At 41.4% G+C, this 14246-nt stretch overlaps 1 protein-coding gene across 1 annotated transcript in view; it reads right to left on the reverse strand.

The window, feature by feature from the left end:
- LOC141016433 (disks large homolog 1-like) overlaps positions 1-14246 on the reverse strand; it is a 113477-nt gene that overhangs the window by 35417 nt on the left and 63814 nt on the right.

A 14246-nucleotide genomic window follows, 5' to 3' on the forward strand; every position in this document is an offset into this window, starting at 1 on the left:
CAGTGAAAAATACAGCTGTAGGGTTTTACAAGATCCTGTGAATTTAATGAAAGTTACAACATTGATTTTTTCAAGAAAATCCATGAAATGAACCTGGAGGCTTTCGGTGAGTTGGCATTTATATATTTTGTTAACGTTAAAGGGAATTAACATTTCCTGACAAATCAGAAAGGAAAGTGATTAATGAACATTTCTGTCGTTAGCTGTAGGTCAGGTTTCGAGGTCATCTTAGACGAGAACTCCAGATTCCTGAATTAAAGACTAAACATTAACTCAAACTGTACAAGGCCTGCACCTTATAGGCCAAAAGTGTTATTCATAAACCTTTATTTGTTTATTTTTCTAAATTCATCACACAACATCAACGCCACGAGTAAATCCTCAACCTGTGGGAAACACTTGGCTGATGTTGCTCCAGTTTCATGCTAACGTTGACCTCCGTCGTAGAGCTTCAAGCCAAACGAGGAATTGCACAAAACAACTCATCAGTCTGAGCCTCCGACAGCTTTCCAAATAAACATTACATGAATCATTTCACAACACTCGTTTTGAGTGTGGCTGAAAGCAAACTTGCAAAATAGCCGCCTGAAAGAGCCATTATGTCTAAGCTGACTGAGGATCTACAGTTTGACCGAATCACCCTGCGTATTCATCCACACATGCCTCTTTGTTTACATGCGTCAGGTTGACTTTCACAAAGCTGACTGAGTAGAAAAAGTCATTACAGCACGTTAAACACTACGTGAGGGATACATACTCAGGTCTGGTTAAAACACATAATAATGGTAGCTGAGAGATAAAGTTTCAGTCGTGTTGTGCCTCACATACAAACATATCAAAAAATAAAACAAACGTGACGTCTCAGAGTGTTTCAGTCAACCTGTCTCTGTCATCCAGCAATACCTTCTCATTTTATTCTTGCAATCCAGAAACTTGCAGGAACTCGTGTGCTACCACCTCTCATGCTTAATGGAAAAATAACCATTTCAAAGTTGTATCTTAAATCCTTCAATACATATAAAAGAGATCGTCTGTGAAACTGATCCGATGTGTCGGTGCCGTCTGTAGATCTTTAGCTTGTTCTTTCCGGGTTGATGGTGAGCCGTTTCATAGGTCATTAACCCGCGGTGGGCTGCAGGTGGAGGAGCAGCGCTGCCGACACAAGCCATGGCTGACAGGACACCAAACAGATTACAGTCATGAATCTGAGCTCAGAGTCACATCAGTCCTGCAGCTTCTCTGCTCAGATATTATCCGAACCACCAGGGAACACAGCTTCACAGCAACCCTGCCAGTGTTTGTGCCTCGCTCCACCAACCAGACAACACTTAAGATCATTAAAAAGTCCAGTTCAGGTTTGAATAGACGGTGTTGGAGACTCATTTTTCTCTCTACAAGTCTTGGATTCACATAAAACTCTGTTCGAATCATCAGAACAAAAGATGAGCAAGAAAACATCAGATTCTTTGATAAAAAGTCGAAGCTACAAGAAGCCTGGAGACATAAACACTGAAGGACAGAATTCAACTACGCCTCACTGACAAACATCCAACAGAGCTTCAAATTCTTCATGTGAGCTGAAGATAAAGATTAAGATTTAAGTCAGTTAACTTTCAGATTTGAACCCATTGAAAAACAGGCTCAATAGGTATCACAGAAAGATAGAAAACCACTGAATTTGATATTATAGCCAGTGAAAAGTACAAAATGTGTTATGTTTAACGACGATGAAGTAATACAGCATTATTATTTTTAAAATAAATCTGTAATGAATATTAACCCCTTCACATAATTAAAACAATCTTTCTTTGACTCTTGAAAAAGTCAAAATATCATAAAAACTGGGTTTTTAGTCCAAAGCTATATTTAGATCTGTGGCACTTTGTGTATTCCAAACCTACAATTCCCAAAAAAGGGTTATTTTTATGTGAAAGTGTGAATATTTATTACATTTAGATACAAAATGTAATTTAAATTAATTATTACGAAATGTGTGATACCCATTGAGCCTGTTTTTTGGGGTTCTGGCAATTTGAAAGTTATAGCTTGTAATGGGTTGTTACATACTTTTTAAAATAACTATTATACTTATTATTATTATTGTGGCCTTTTTATTGCTTGATTCTACAGTGCAGGTGAAGAGTGACAGGGAACAGGACGAGGTAGAGGGAGGACGACATGCAGCAAAGGGCCACAGGTCAGATTTGAACCCCGGGCCGCTGGAGGACGGACTCAGCCGCAGTCTTACAGGTGAGTAAAGTTTATGTTGTTGGGAGTACTTTTAGTTATTTGTGTTCTCAATCACGTGATTCTGAAGGAGGTTTTCTTACTGTTGGAGCAGAACCTGGAGGTTGTGGTTTCACTTGAGCTCAGTGCAACAAAAGCAGCTGCAGCTTGAGTTTATTTTTATTTTGACAAAAAAGTCGAGTATCAAAATAAAGTCTGAGACTTATCTTCATTGTGGACCTGATGTAAGAATAATTCCTATGCAGGAGTCCAACAAACCAACTCATTAAAAGACCTGTACCACCAATAAAATCACTCCAAACTAAAAATTAAAAAATAAACATTTTTTACTACATTATTCCAGTTCCTGACAGCACAGAAACTCAAGGAACAACCATGTTAGTGTTAAATCCCAACAAGCACAAGTTGTACTTCACTGGCCATGAATTATATCTTATATATAATAAAACTACCAAGGTGGCTCCTGGGTTTTGTCGCATTTTGTATGAAAAAGACTAAAGATGAGGCGTAACTGGGACTGCAGAAACATATTAACTTGAGATATTAAGTTTGCTTATGTTGGATGCACGTTGGGAAGATAATTAACGAGCAGTACCAAGAGAAAGAACGTTTACAGAGAAAAACCTGTTTCGATGGTGAAATGTGCAGCTGATTATTGTTTTAAGATAAAAAAGAAATCTTTAAAATTTGAATTAAAGTGAGTAAAAATCTTCAAAAGAAACTTCATGACTCAGATAAAACTTTTATATTTTGCTTTTCTCAGCTCAAGCCTGTCTTCAGTGTGTGTGTCGACGTGCACGTATGTTAACGTGTGTGTTTGAGGCAGTAAACATGGAGGCGGTGGGGTAGTGCTGCGTGTCAGGAGCCTGGAGGTTGCTAGGCAACGCCGGGGAAGGCATGTGCTACTGCAGGGGTTCCTCACATCTGCCCAGAACATGATGCTGCTGTTTATGCAGGTAAATCTCTCCACATCCACACAGACGCTTATAAAACTGGACCTGACATCAACAGAAACACGAGCTCGCTCTCAGATATCTGCAGATACGACGCACAGCTGCTGAAAGCTCTGGAACAATCAGCAGCGTCCCCGATTCCTGAACATTAAGGACACGCACAGTGATCTCATGTTTAGATCTAACAACCTGCTCACAGCCGCTGCAGCCTTATCAACCAATCACCTCACACACACACACACACACACACACACACACACACACACACACACACACACACACACACACACACACACACACACACCGTCCTCATGTTTACACTGTGTTTATCTGATGATGAAGATAACAACACATCAGTCAGAGACGAGGTCGTGGATGAGGGCGTTTCTAGATCTGAAGCAGATGTGAAGGTTTCTGCATGAATCCTGATCCACCACATGACGCAGCAGCAGCAGCAGCAGCAGCAGCAGCAGCAGCTCCTGTTGCAACTTTTCCACATCTGCCTCATCCAGCAGCGTCACATCCACAGCAGACGGATCGATCAATACATTTACAAAAACACACACACACACACCAGTCAGAGGAGTGTATGATCGTATGTGTACAGGCTGATGTTGTAGAAAATGACTCATGCTACTCGCTGCAGCACCTCCCCCTGCCTCCTCACCTATATGAGGATTTATGTTTTGATGGGTGGGGGTCTCAGAAGGGGGGGTCGACCTACCAGTAGGCGCCGGTGGAGCCGCTTGGTTCTCCTCAGGGTGCCCATGATGCGGCGGCCCATCTTTTTGGCGTACCACACAGAGTTGAGCATGCTGCTTGTTGCTGCTGCTGCTGTGGTGAAGGTGGAGGTGGAGGTGGAGGTGGTGTGTCGCCTCCTCTGCGCCTCCTCTCGCTCCTGCTGCAGGCTGCGGGGTTGGCGGAGGTGGTGCTGGCTGGAGAGCAGACGATGGGAGGGGGGCTTCACTCCACCTTGTGTCCCCCCTTCCTCTTCTTCCTCCTCCTCCTCCTCTTCCTCTTCCTCACAGACACAAACAGGGAGGCTGCAGAGGAGCTGACGGAGGTGACCAGCTGCTGAGACACGCTGAGGTCGTCCTCCTGCTGTCAGTTACGAGCAGCGGCGGTAGACGGTAAGCGGTAGTCGTCCGACGCCGGACTTAACGGGAAAAAGAGAGAGAGGAGCCTCCGGGGGCGGATTAACCTGCCGGGGTGAGAGAGCATCGCTTAGCAGGCGGAGAGAGAGCAGCCGGTCGGCCAGCCTCCGTCTGTGTGAAGCAGACAGCAACAACAGACTGCAGGGCTGACGAGAGGACGAGAGGAGAGACGACTGTGTGTGTCTCAGAGTGTGTGTGTGTGTGTTTAAAGAGAGCGCAGGCAGGGAGGAAATTAGTCCTCTGATCTCTTCTCTCTGCAGTCTGGAAACCTCACGCAGCTCCTTCCTCCTCCTCCTCCTCCTCCTCCTCCTCCTCCTCCTCCTCCTGGTTGTCAGTCCGCTGTGGGTTTGGTCGAGCTGACCTCTGTCCTACTTCACTCCTCAGACTTTCAGTCCCTTTTTCAAAAACGAGTCAGCAGGGGAAACTCGCGCCTGCAAACTGCTGAGTTATCACGGCTGTGACGGACAGCGTGGTGATCTGTGATGTGTGGATCGACCGTCACGATGGCTGATCCAAGAGACGACTAACTGCTGGTGGCTTATTAGTTATTGAAACAGGCTGAACACTGAGTGTGACTCTGGAGTCAGTGATAATAACACAAAAACAAACTAATGAAAATACAACTGAAAATATAAACTAATTAAATTAATTCTTACCCTGGTCTGGGTGAAAAAAACTTGATTCTGTTTGGCTTCAGGACGTAAATTAATTCCTGATAAACGATAGTTTCATTGAAACTGTTGTTTAAATGATGTTTTACAGCTTGTATCTAAATGAGTAACAACAGTGTCATCCTTTGATGCATCTTCCTCTGAACACCACAGGATGGAGACTGTAAGGTTAGCACACCAGCGATCGTCTCAAATCTCGCTCACTGTTCAGCTCTCTGCTTCAGGACACATGCGTTTGTGAAAGTCTTCATATTGGTTTGAGGACGGTGACATCTTATTGTTAAACATGCTGTCAAACAATATTTACCATTTATGGACCGTACGCAGTGCTATTGACTTTGAATCTTGCTAGCTTAACGTTAGCTTTCTGGCTAACAGGTAGTCCGAAGGGTTCATTGAGCTGAGTAGACTAGTTTATCTCCCGTTGTCATCTCGTATCTAAGGTCTGATCTATTTACTGGAGCAGCGAACCAAGTTTCCTGTTACATAACAACCTGAACGGTAATGACTTTTCCAGGTATTAGTCCAACTCTCAGGTTAGTCTGAACTCTCAGGTGTTGCCAGGGAAACGAAGCTACTGCTTGTGAAAAACTTTATATTTTGATCGCAAAACACACGAAAATATACTTTTTGTTGTCTTTGCCAAATGAATCTGGTATGAGCTGGGTGACGTCTCCAGACTCCACTGAGTCCATTAATTCTGTCTGGAGCAAACTGCGAGTCGGACATGTCTGACACCTCGTTGGGCATCATCTCTTACAATAAACATACATAAAAAATGTATAAACATACAACTTACAAATAACTAACAAAAACATATATGATGTAATATGCAAAACAGACGCAGTTGTGCTCCTCCAAAAGTGTTCAGGCTGGATTCTGGTAAATTTCATCTTTTTTTACAAGATTTTAATCATTCATTCACTTTTTTCCAAAATAAATAAATAAATAAAAATAAATAAATAAAAAAACTGAACAAAAACAAGATATTGTTTTCACTTAAAAAAAAGTTGTACTGTTATGGTCTAATTTTTATATTTTGTTCATTCATATATTGGTTTTGGTTTTGGTTCTCCATATTTGAGGGTTTTAAGTTTATGTTCTTCAAAGAAGCTGAGTCTGTTTTAATTTTAGGGAATGTTGTGACCTTTGACACTGGACAAAGAGATTGTACCCGACCTAAACTCTCTGTCGGTCTCATCCCTCTTTGTTTCCACTGTGTGTTTCAGACAGCTTTTAAATCTCAAAGCTTCAAGAGCTTCTCATCAAAAATATGTCCCATGTGGAACCACAAGGTTCTGTCCTGGGTGCACGACTTTTTCAAACTTTTACACTTTGCATCATAATCTAGAGGAAAAGTTTTGACTATCGCTGCTATGCAGATGACACCAGACTCTATATAGCTGCTGATACCAATGATCTGAACTCCCAGACATTTATCACCAGTGGATGGCAGCATTTTCTTAAACTTCCACAATAGAAGTCAGGTCAGTTTTCAAAGTGTTAAGTTTAACTCACTTCAGCCAACAGAAGAAACAAGCCGGAGAATGAATCATCTGTCAAGTTGGTAAAAAAGAGTCTGACAGGAGAGAGTATGAGTAGGTTTAACTGATATCGCCACGTTGGTGTTTTTCCTAGAATATCATAATTCTTCTTGTTTTTAGGACCGTCACTGCAACTTAGGAAAAAGCGACATGTCCACATGTAAACGAGCCTGTGCCTGCCTGGGTGAAGTACAGGACTTTCACCAGGAGTCCAGGGTTTATATCCCGTCCAGAACATTTTGTTCAGTTTGGATTTTTACATTAAGTTGCTGTTTGGTTAAGTTTAGGCAACATTAATACTTGGTTAGGTTTTGGAAAAGATGGTTTGGGTTGTAATAGACCCTTTTTGAACGTTAGCTTCTCCCATGTGGTTATTTTTGTGGTCTTTTCTGGTCAGTGGAAAAGCTGTGACTTTACTAAAACGTAATTGATACATTGCAGTTATCCACTGATACACTTAGAAACAGATCTGGATCATAATCTTTTGGAATCGTGCTTTAAAGGAGGTATTTCATGCTTCTCGTTTACCTGTAAAAATGCTTTAAGATGAGTGTCACATATCTAATACCTGGTCTTTTTCAGGGAAACTTTCCCAGAAGGGACAAAGTGTTTCTTTTCTTGGTCAAAAAACAAGTGTAGGTAAAAGAGGGGTTAGAGGTCTTCTTGATATCAGAGTCATCTCATATTATGCCAGTATCTTTTTTTTTCTGAGCTCTAGTTTTCTAAAAAATGTACAGGAAAATTCAACGATTAGTCAAGTTATCAACTGATCGTTTCAGTCATTTTTCAAGCAGAAATGTCAAACACTGTCTGGTTCCAGCTTCTTAAATGTGAGGATTTGGTGCCTTTCTTTGTCATTTTTGACAGTAAATGAAGAGTCTTTGAGTTTTGGACTGTTGGTTGGACAAAAGAAGCTATCTGAAGACATCACTTTGGGTTCTGGGAGACTGTATGTTATAGACTTATCAGTTAACCCTGAAAGAAATCAGCAGATTAGTCGTTAGTTGCAGCTCCGTTAAATATATTGTTTTTGAACAGTGAGTATATGTACAAAAAGTAATTAACACATTATGTTTCATTTGTTGTAGCGTCGCAAGGTTTTTGTAATCTGGGTCGTACGAAGAAAGAAAACACCGTCTGCCGTTTCCCCGATGGCCCCCGACTTTCCCTGACATTCCATGACTTCCCTGAAATTCCAGGACCGCCTGGCTATAAATAGAGCTGGCCTGTCCTCCCAGCATCCTTTGCTGCAGCTGGGAATGAAGTGTAGCAGAGATGAGACGATGAAGAAGAAGCATTAGTGACAAGTCATTTCATGGCCTCTGAGTCCTTTGTCTCGGTGATAAACACACATCACAGCTGCTGTAAATCTTTGTGTTGGGACGAACGGGAGGTCGGCTACTCTGCATTTTACTGTCACCTCCCTCACCCTATTACAGAAAGCCTCACTAAATCTGCCCTTGTCCTTCTCTGCAGGTTCAACCCCTCCTCCTCCTCCTCCTCCATTTTCCTGCCGTCAGGATTTTCTTTGTCGGCATTCATCTCCTGTGTTGCCATGGCGCTGCTGAGGAGAGCGAGCGAGAGGCGGAGGAAGAGAGATGAAAAAATGAAAGGAATAATAAAAAAAAGGAGTGTACAGTACGTCCTCCCAGCCTTCGGTGTCTTTGTGGGATGTGAGGATCCATTCATGGCGTTATCGCGGCAGAGGTGTCGGAGATAGCTGCCTGCTGACGTCAGGCCGGGGACGGGCCGCCGCCGCAGATCAAACGTGGAGGAAACAATGAGGAGCAGGATGTAGAGATTTCTCCGACAAACAGTGTCAGCGTGAGCACAAAGCTCATCATCAGAGCAGGTGATTTTACCGCTGAGATGAAGGTGTGGAGGTCCTGCTCCGTCTCTGAACAGTCGTCCAGCTGATGTGAAGTACAACACAGAACTGGACCACATGACTACATTACAACTGCAGTCGTTTTAACTCTGTAGTCCAGATCTCCATCTGGTCTGTTCCTGGTTCCAACAGAAATAAGCTACAGTCGCTCTAGCAGCTCTGTGAGACGCTGCTTTAGGCTGAATACTGAAGAGATAATGCTAACATTGTTTTTCACTATGGCAGCACTGACATACTCGAGCTACTTCTACCATGATTTACATCTTAGATTAGAGTGTTAACATTGTAAAATGTTTCACTTCGCACTTGATAACCCACCTGAGGCTGATGGGAGAGTCACTGGACACATTAACACGTTGACCTGATGATGGCGCTGGATGAAAAGCCAGAGGATCAACAGAGTTATCACAGTTCATCCTGAGGGGAACATGAACGTCTGAACCACATTTACCACAATCCATCCACTAGTTGTTCAGATGTTTGCGTCTGAATCAAAGTGTTGGACCGACCACACAACCACCATCATCATCATCATCATCATCATCATCATCATCCCTGGAACCACAACACAAGCACGGCTAGAAGACTGTCTCACAGACACATTCAGTTTCAGGGTTGGGTGACATGTCCTCAAAATTATATTGTGATATTTTTAGTCTATATCACGATCAAAATATATATTTTGAAATCTCCTCAGAAGCGCTTCAGACCTGCTACCACTAGACAACAAAACCAAATATCTTATTCTGACCCTATTCTTCAATACTGAATTTGCGGCAGTATTCTAGGGACGAGTGCAGAGCTCGCTGTTGGGCACAGACGATCTGGTGATGTTCACAGATCCAGTCTGAAGCCTCCTGAACTGCTCACAGACTCACCGAGGCCCCCACGATAATATCAAACTTGTTTCAAATGTACCAACGATACCTCATGAGCTGAACCGTAGCAACCAGTTAGAGAGGCATCCCGAGGCGGCTGATGGTGCTGCCAAGTAAAGGTAGGTAGACATTATTGTTTTTTTTCTCACTGCAAAGCTTTTTCTGCAGCAAGTTGTTTCAACACACTAATCTCAAGGTTTGTTTATGTCTGCTTCCCCATGAGATCACATGAGAGGGATCACATGTGAGTCCAGCTTCAGTCTGCAGACATGAAGCCACAGCGTTGAAGCCCTGCGGCTGCACAGAGCAGCGTTTGTTGTTTAATCTAAATGTATTATTGCACCAGATTCAACACAAGTGTCAGATGGACATTTTAAATCAAGTCTCCAGCTGCTTCAGCTCTGTTTTACTGTGAAGCTCCAAGTGTTTTGTGGACTACGACACTTCACCTGACTTTCATCAGCATGGAGGGAGGAGATGATGACTGAGTTTACATTTCTGTGTGGTGGTTCAGGTGGACCTGACATCTGGGATCAGGTGTGTAAAACAGTTTCGACTGAGGCTTTTTTCATTTGGATTTATTTGAATATGAATGTGGTGGGTGAACTTTTCTCTCATGAAATGAAAATGTGTCGAGATGGAAACAATCTGACACAAACAGTCACAACACGACTGAAAATTGAATCAAAATCAGAAATATTATTCCCAGCAGTACTGAAGCAGTTTGGGTTACCATGACGACAGCCCAGCAGGATGGGGGAGCGTTTACCTGGATTGGGGGGTAGGGGTTGGAGGAGCAGGAGGGGAGGGGGCTGTCCTCGCCGTGGGGATAGAGGGTGGAGGGCGTGGGGGAGGGGAGCTCCGGGAGGTGCTGTCCTAACACTGAAGAACCGTCAAAGATGCACTCCAGAGACGCTACCTACAGGATACAGGAGGGGAGGAAAGACGGAGTCTCGGAGAGGTCAAAATACAGAAAAGGCAAAGCAGGAGAGAGACAGATCATCCTGACAGAGAGAGAGAGCGGTGAGGATGAGCAGGAAACGGGTGGACGGGATGATTTCCTCTAATGTTTTGGAGGCTGACCGGATGTTCTGAAACACGTCTGCTTGACGAAGAATAAAAGCTTTATGATTCAGTTTGTCATCAGTGTGATCGGTCAGATCATCCAGTCACGTGAGCTCCGGGACCAAAACATGAGTTATGAGGTCTGAACGCTGCAGCAACACATTCATGAGTATGAACTACAGGAAGCTGAGACAGACGACAGCAGACGGCACGTGAACACAACAACAACCTGGGACAACGGACACGAGTCCAACAGGTGAGGACACTTCTGTTGGAGTCCTACTGTGTTTATAGAACGACAGCTAGTTATTTATCTAATTAATCAACTTAATTACCAACCACAGCACACAATGAAAACCACGTACGCTGACTTATTAAAATCATTTCTAAAATACGGACTAATGCAGCAACTAGAGCGATTTTAACTGATTGAGGAACATATTGATACTGTGATAACAAACAAAAACCTCCAGAACAGCGAAGCTGAATACAAATTCTTAAAAGATGTTTTATTTTTTTATTTTTTAAATAAATAAGAAAATAAATTCTACAGGTAAATGCAGGAGGAATAAAAGCTGTCCACACACAATGAGCTAATATTTGAAAAATGTTATTAGTTATTAAGGCTTGTACACATCATTGATTACATACTTTAAAGATTATTATATTTATTATATTCATTGTAGCTTATCAAATACGGAGGACTGATACTGCCAAAATTAAAAGTAAAGAAAGAAAGAAAGAAAGAAAGAAAGAAAGAAAGAAAGAAATGTCTCAACAAATCAGTCAAAATGTCATTTAATGCATGAATTTAATCTACGTATCAACTGATTTGTTGTTTTTTTTGTTCACATTTGATCAAACGATACAACTGTTTTCATCACAAATGATGTCCTGTGCGTTGAGACAGCAGGTGAACTCGATGCTTTGATGAGTGTCTGAGTGTTAACATTAAGGTGTCGGTACGTCCTCCCGCCACACGGTGGCAGCAGAGCTTCACTGAGCAGTGAGAGCTGAGCAGTCTGAACACATCAGTCCTGTTTATCAGGCGTTAATCTGATCTCATGTTCTCCGTTACCGTGACCACTGCAGCGTGAAAATGTTTAAACATGTGTGAATTAATCAACTGCGAACACAGAAACGGCGTCTGAGGAGAGCGACGGTTGCATGGACTCTACATCACCAAGTGAGGCTGAGAGGAAACAAAAAGCCACTTCATGTTTTACTTCTTCAGTTTAATGGAAACTATTTTCTCAAAAATAAAAACAGAACCAGCCAACTAAAACTAAAAGTCTACTCCACGTCTTTATCGCATCAGTTTTCACTTTGATTATAGATTTTTGTCATTTCTGAGCTTAAATGTGTTAAATTGCATTTATTTTAATCTTATTTAAATTCTGACACACTGAGTTTTGCATTTCTTTAAGGGCTTTGTAACCTGTTTTTCTGCTGCATAAACAAACTTATTATTGCTTTAACCTCATGAACTCTAAGCCTCAACAGTTATTATCATTATTGATCAATCTATCAATTATTTTTTGACTAATTTATGAAACTCATAAAACGTCAGTAATAATGAAAAATGTCCATCACAGCTTCTGGAAACCTTAAAATAACTGATGATTTAGTGTTTCACATTCAAGGACTAACAACAAAGTCTGAGCAGCAGAGGTGGACACAGTCACAACACAATGCATGTACACGTACTCTGAACCAATCATTTAAAAAAAGGATTATTTTAATACCTTTGAAACATCTGTAGAAATTAGTTATAGTTTATAAGTTATATACGTTATATAACTCCATTATTACTTTTCACTGGCTGTAATATCACATCCAGTGGTTTTCTATCTGTGTGATACCTACTGAGCCTGTTTTTCTAACGTTACAGCTTCTAATGGTTTGGTTTGTTTCATACTAGATTTTTTTATGTCTGCAATGAATATGAACACTTTCATATAAAAAAAAAGTTTCCAAATTTCTTCTGGGGAAAATATTAAGTCAACACATAAAACCATTTACAAGCTGTGAATTGCACATTTCCTGAACCCAATAAAAACCAGGCTCAAAAGGTATCAGTGGAAAGAACAGTTAGCTATTTAAAAGCACATAAAGCAAATAAGTATTTAAGTAATTAAAAATATTAAGTAATCCTTCCTGTGAGGATCCACAGTCTCTCTCAGTTAGTCAGTGTGTTTTGAAGCTATATTCAACAAGATGTGTTTTTTTCAAGCAGAAACTTTTTCATGCGAAAGCGTCAATATTTCTGTTTCACTGGCTGTAACATCACATCCACTGGTTTTATTTCAACGGTAGATATTAGTATTGTGTTGACTTCAAGCTTTTCTATCTTTGTGTGATACCTATCGAGTCTGTTTTTCATTGAGTTCAGGACATTTGTAAGTTACAGCTACAAAGAAAAGTTTCAAAGTCTCTTCTTGGGAAAATATAGAGTCAAAATATTAAAGCCATCACGAACTGTAATTTGTCAACTCAATGAAAAAAAGGGCTCGATAGGCATCACACAAGGATTGAAACCCTTGAAGTAAACAGTACAAATATCCACCTATGAAATAAAACCGGTGAATGTGACATCACAGCCAAGGAAAAGTAGGAAAGGTGTGCTATTTTCTAAAACATAAAGAAGAAAGAAAATAAGTTTCAAGAAAAAAGAAAATAATCCTCCTTGTTAAAATCTGCCGTTTTTCAGCTCTGAGGCTGTTTAACAAGATGTGTGTCACAAAGTAACTTGTAGATGTGAGAGGACTTCATTAATACTACACAGGTTCAACGTTTGGGTCAACAAAGTGAAAACTAGTGGAGATATTGTTGGAAAATAAAAACATAATTATTGTTATTAATCTGATGACTGTAAACATTCAGCAATAATTATTTAAATGAACACATGTTGTAAATGATCTTCAGGGTCTCTTTGATGTTCAGGACAAGTTTCAACCCAATCCAGAGAAGAATAAGACGTAGGTGAGGCTTTTTCTATCTGTCTGATACCTATTGAGCCTGTTTTTCATTGGGTTCAAGACATTTCAAAGTTACAGCTTGTAATGGTCAGTTTTTGTATTTTTATAAGATTTTACAAGGTCCCATGAATTTAATATATTCGTCCATTAATCCCCCGACATGATCTGGGAAAAGTTCTGAATTCTGGCTGAGTCGGCGCTGAACGTCCCTGAAATAAACTCACAACAACTGACACGGATCCACTTCACACTGACACACAAACAGTAGACGACAGTCCGATCTGAGCAGCGACAGACACAAACACAGCAGCTGCTGACGGTGGCAGCATGGAGGAGGACGGCATGAACAGGAAGCAGAGTCATGTGACCGAGACGACGCCAAATTCTCCAGGTTGAGCTTCCAGACAGTCTGGTTCTGTTCTGGTTTCAATAAACACACTGACGAGCTGAAAACACAGAGCTGCTCAGGGTGTCGCTTCAGCCTCTCAGGGAGGAAAAGTTTAAAAAACTGACAGGAAACAGGAATATTTGATGATTTCAAAGTCTTTTGTTTAGATCTTTTTTTTCTTTTACATGAAAATATAAAGTATTTTTTTGTTATAAAATGCTGAAACTGTTCAAGGAAGTGCCACAGGTAACTTCATCTCAGTTCAGCGTTCACTATCTGTTTTAGGGACATTTTCACCTGGACTCACAGAAAGTACACAGGTGTTCATCTGTCCAATAGAAACCTGGCTGGAGGAATTTGACAGGTGTGTTTATGTGTGTGGGATGGCATCATGACAGGACACAGGTGTGGTGAGCAGGTACAGGTACATGTACATGTGTGAGCTTCAGAGCAGCTTCAGGGTTTTAATGAACCACATGG

The sequence above is a fragment of the Pagrus major genome, chromosome 21, assembly GCF_040436345.1.
Source record: "Pagrus major chromosome 21, Pma_NU_1.0".
Taxonomy (NCBI): Eukaryota; Metazoa; Chordata; class Actinopteri; order Spariformes; family Sparidae; genus Pagrus; species Pagrus major.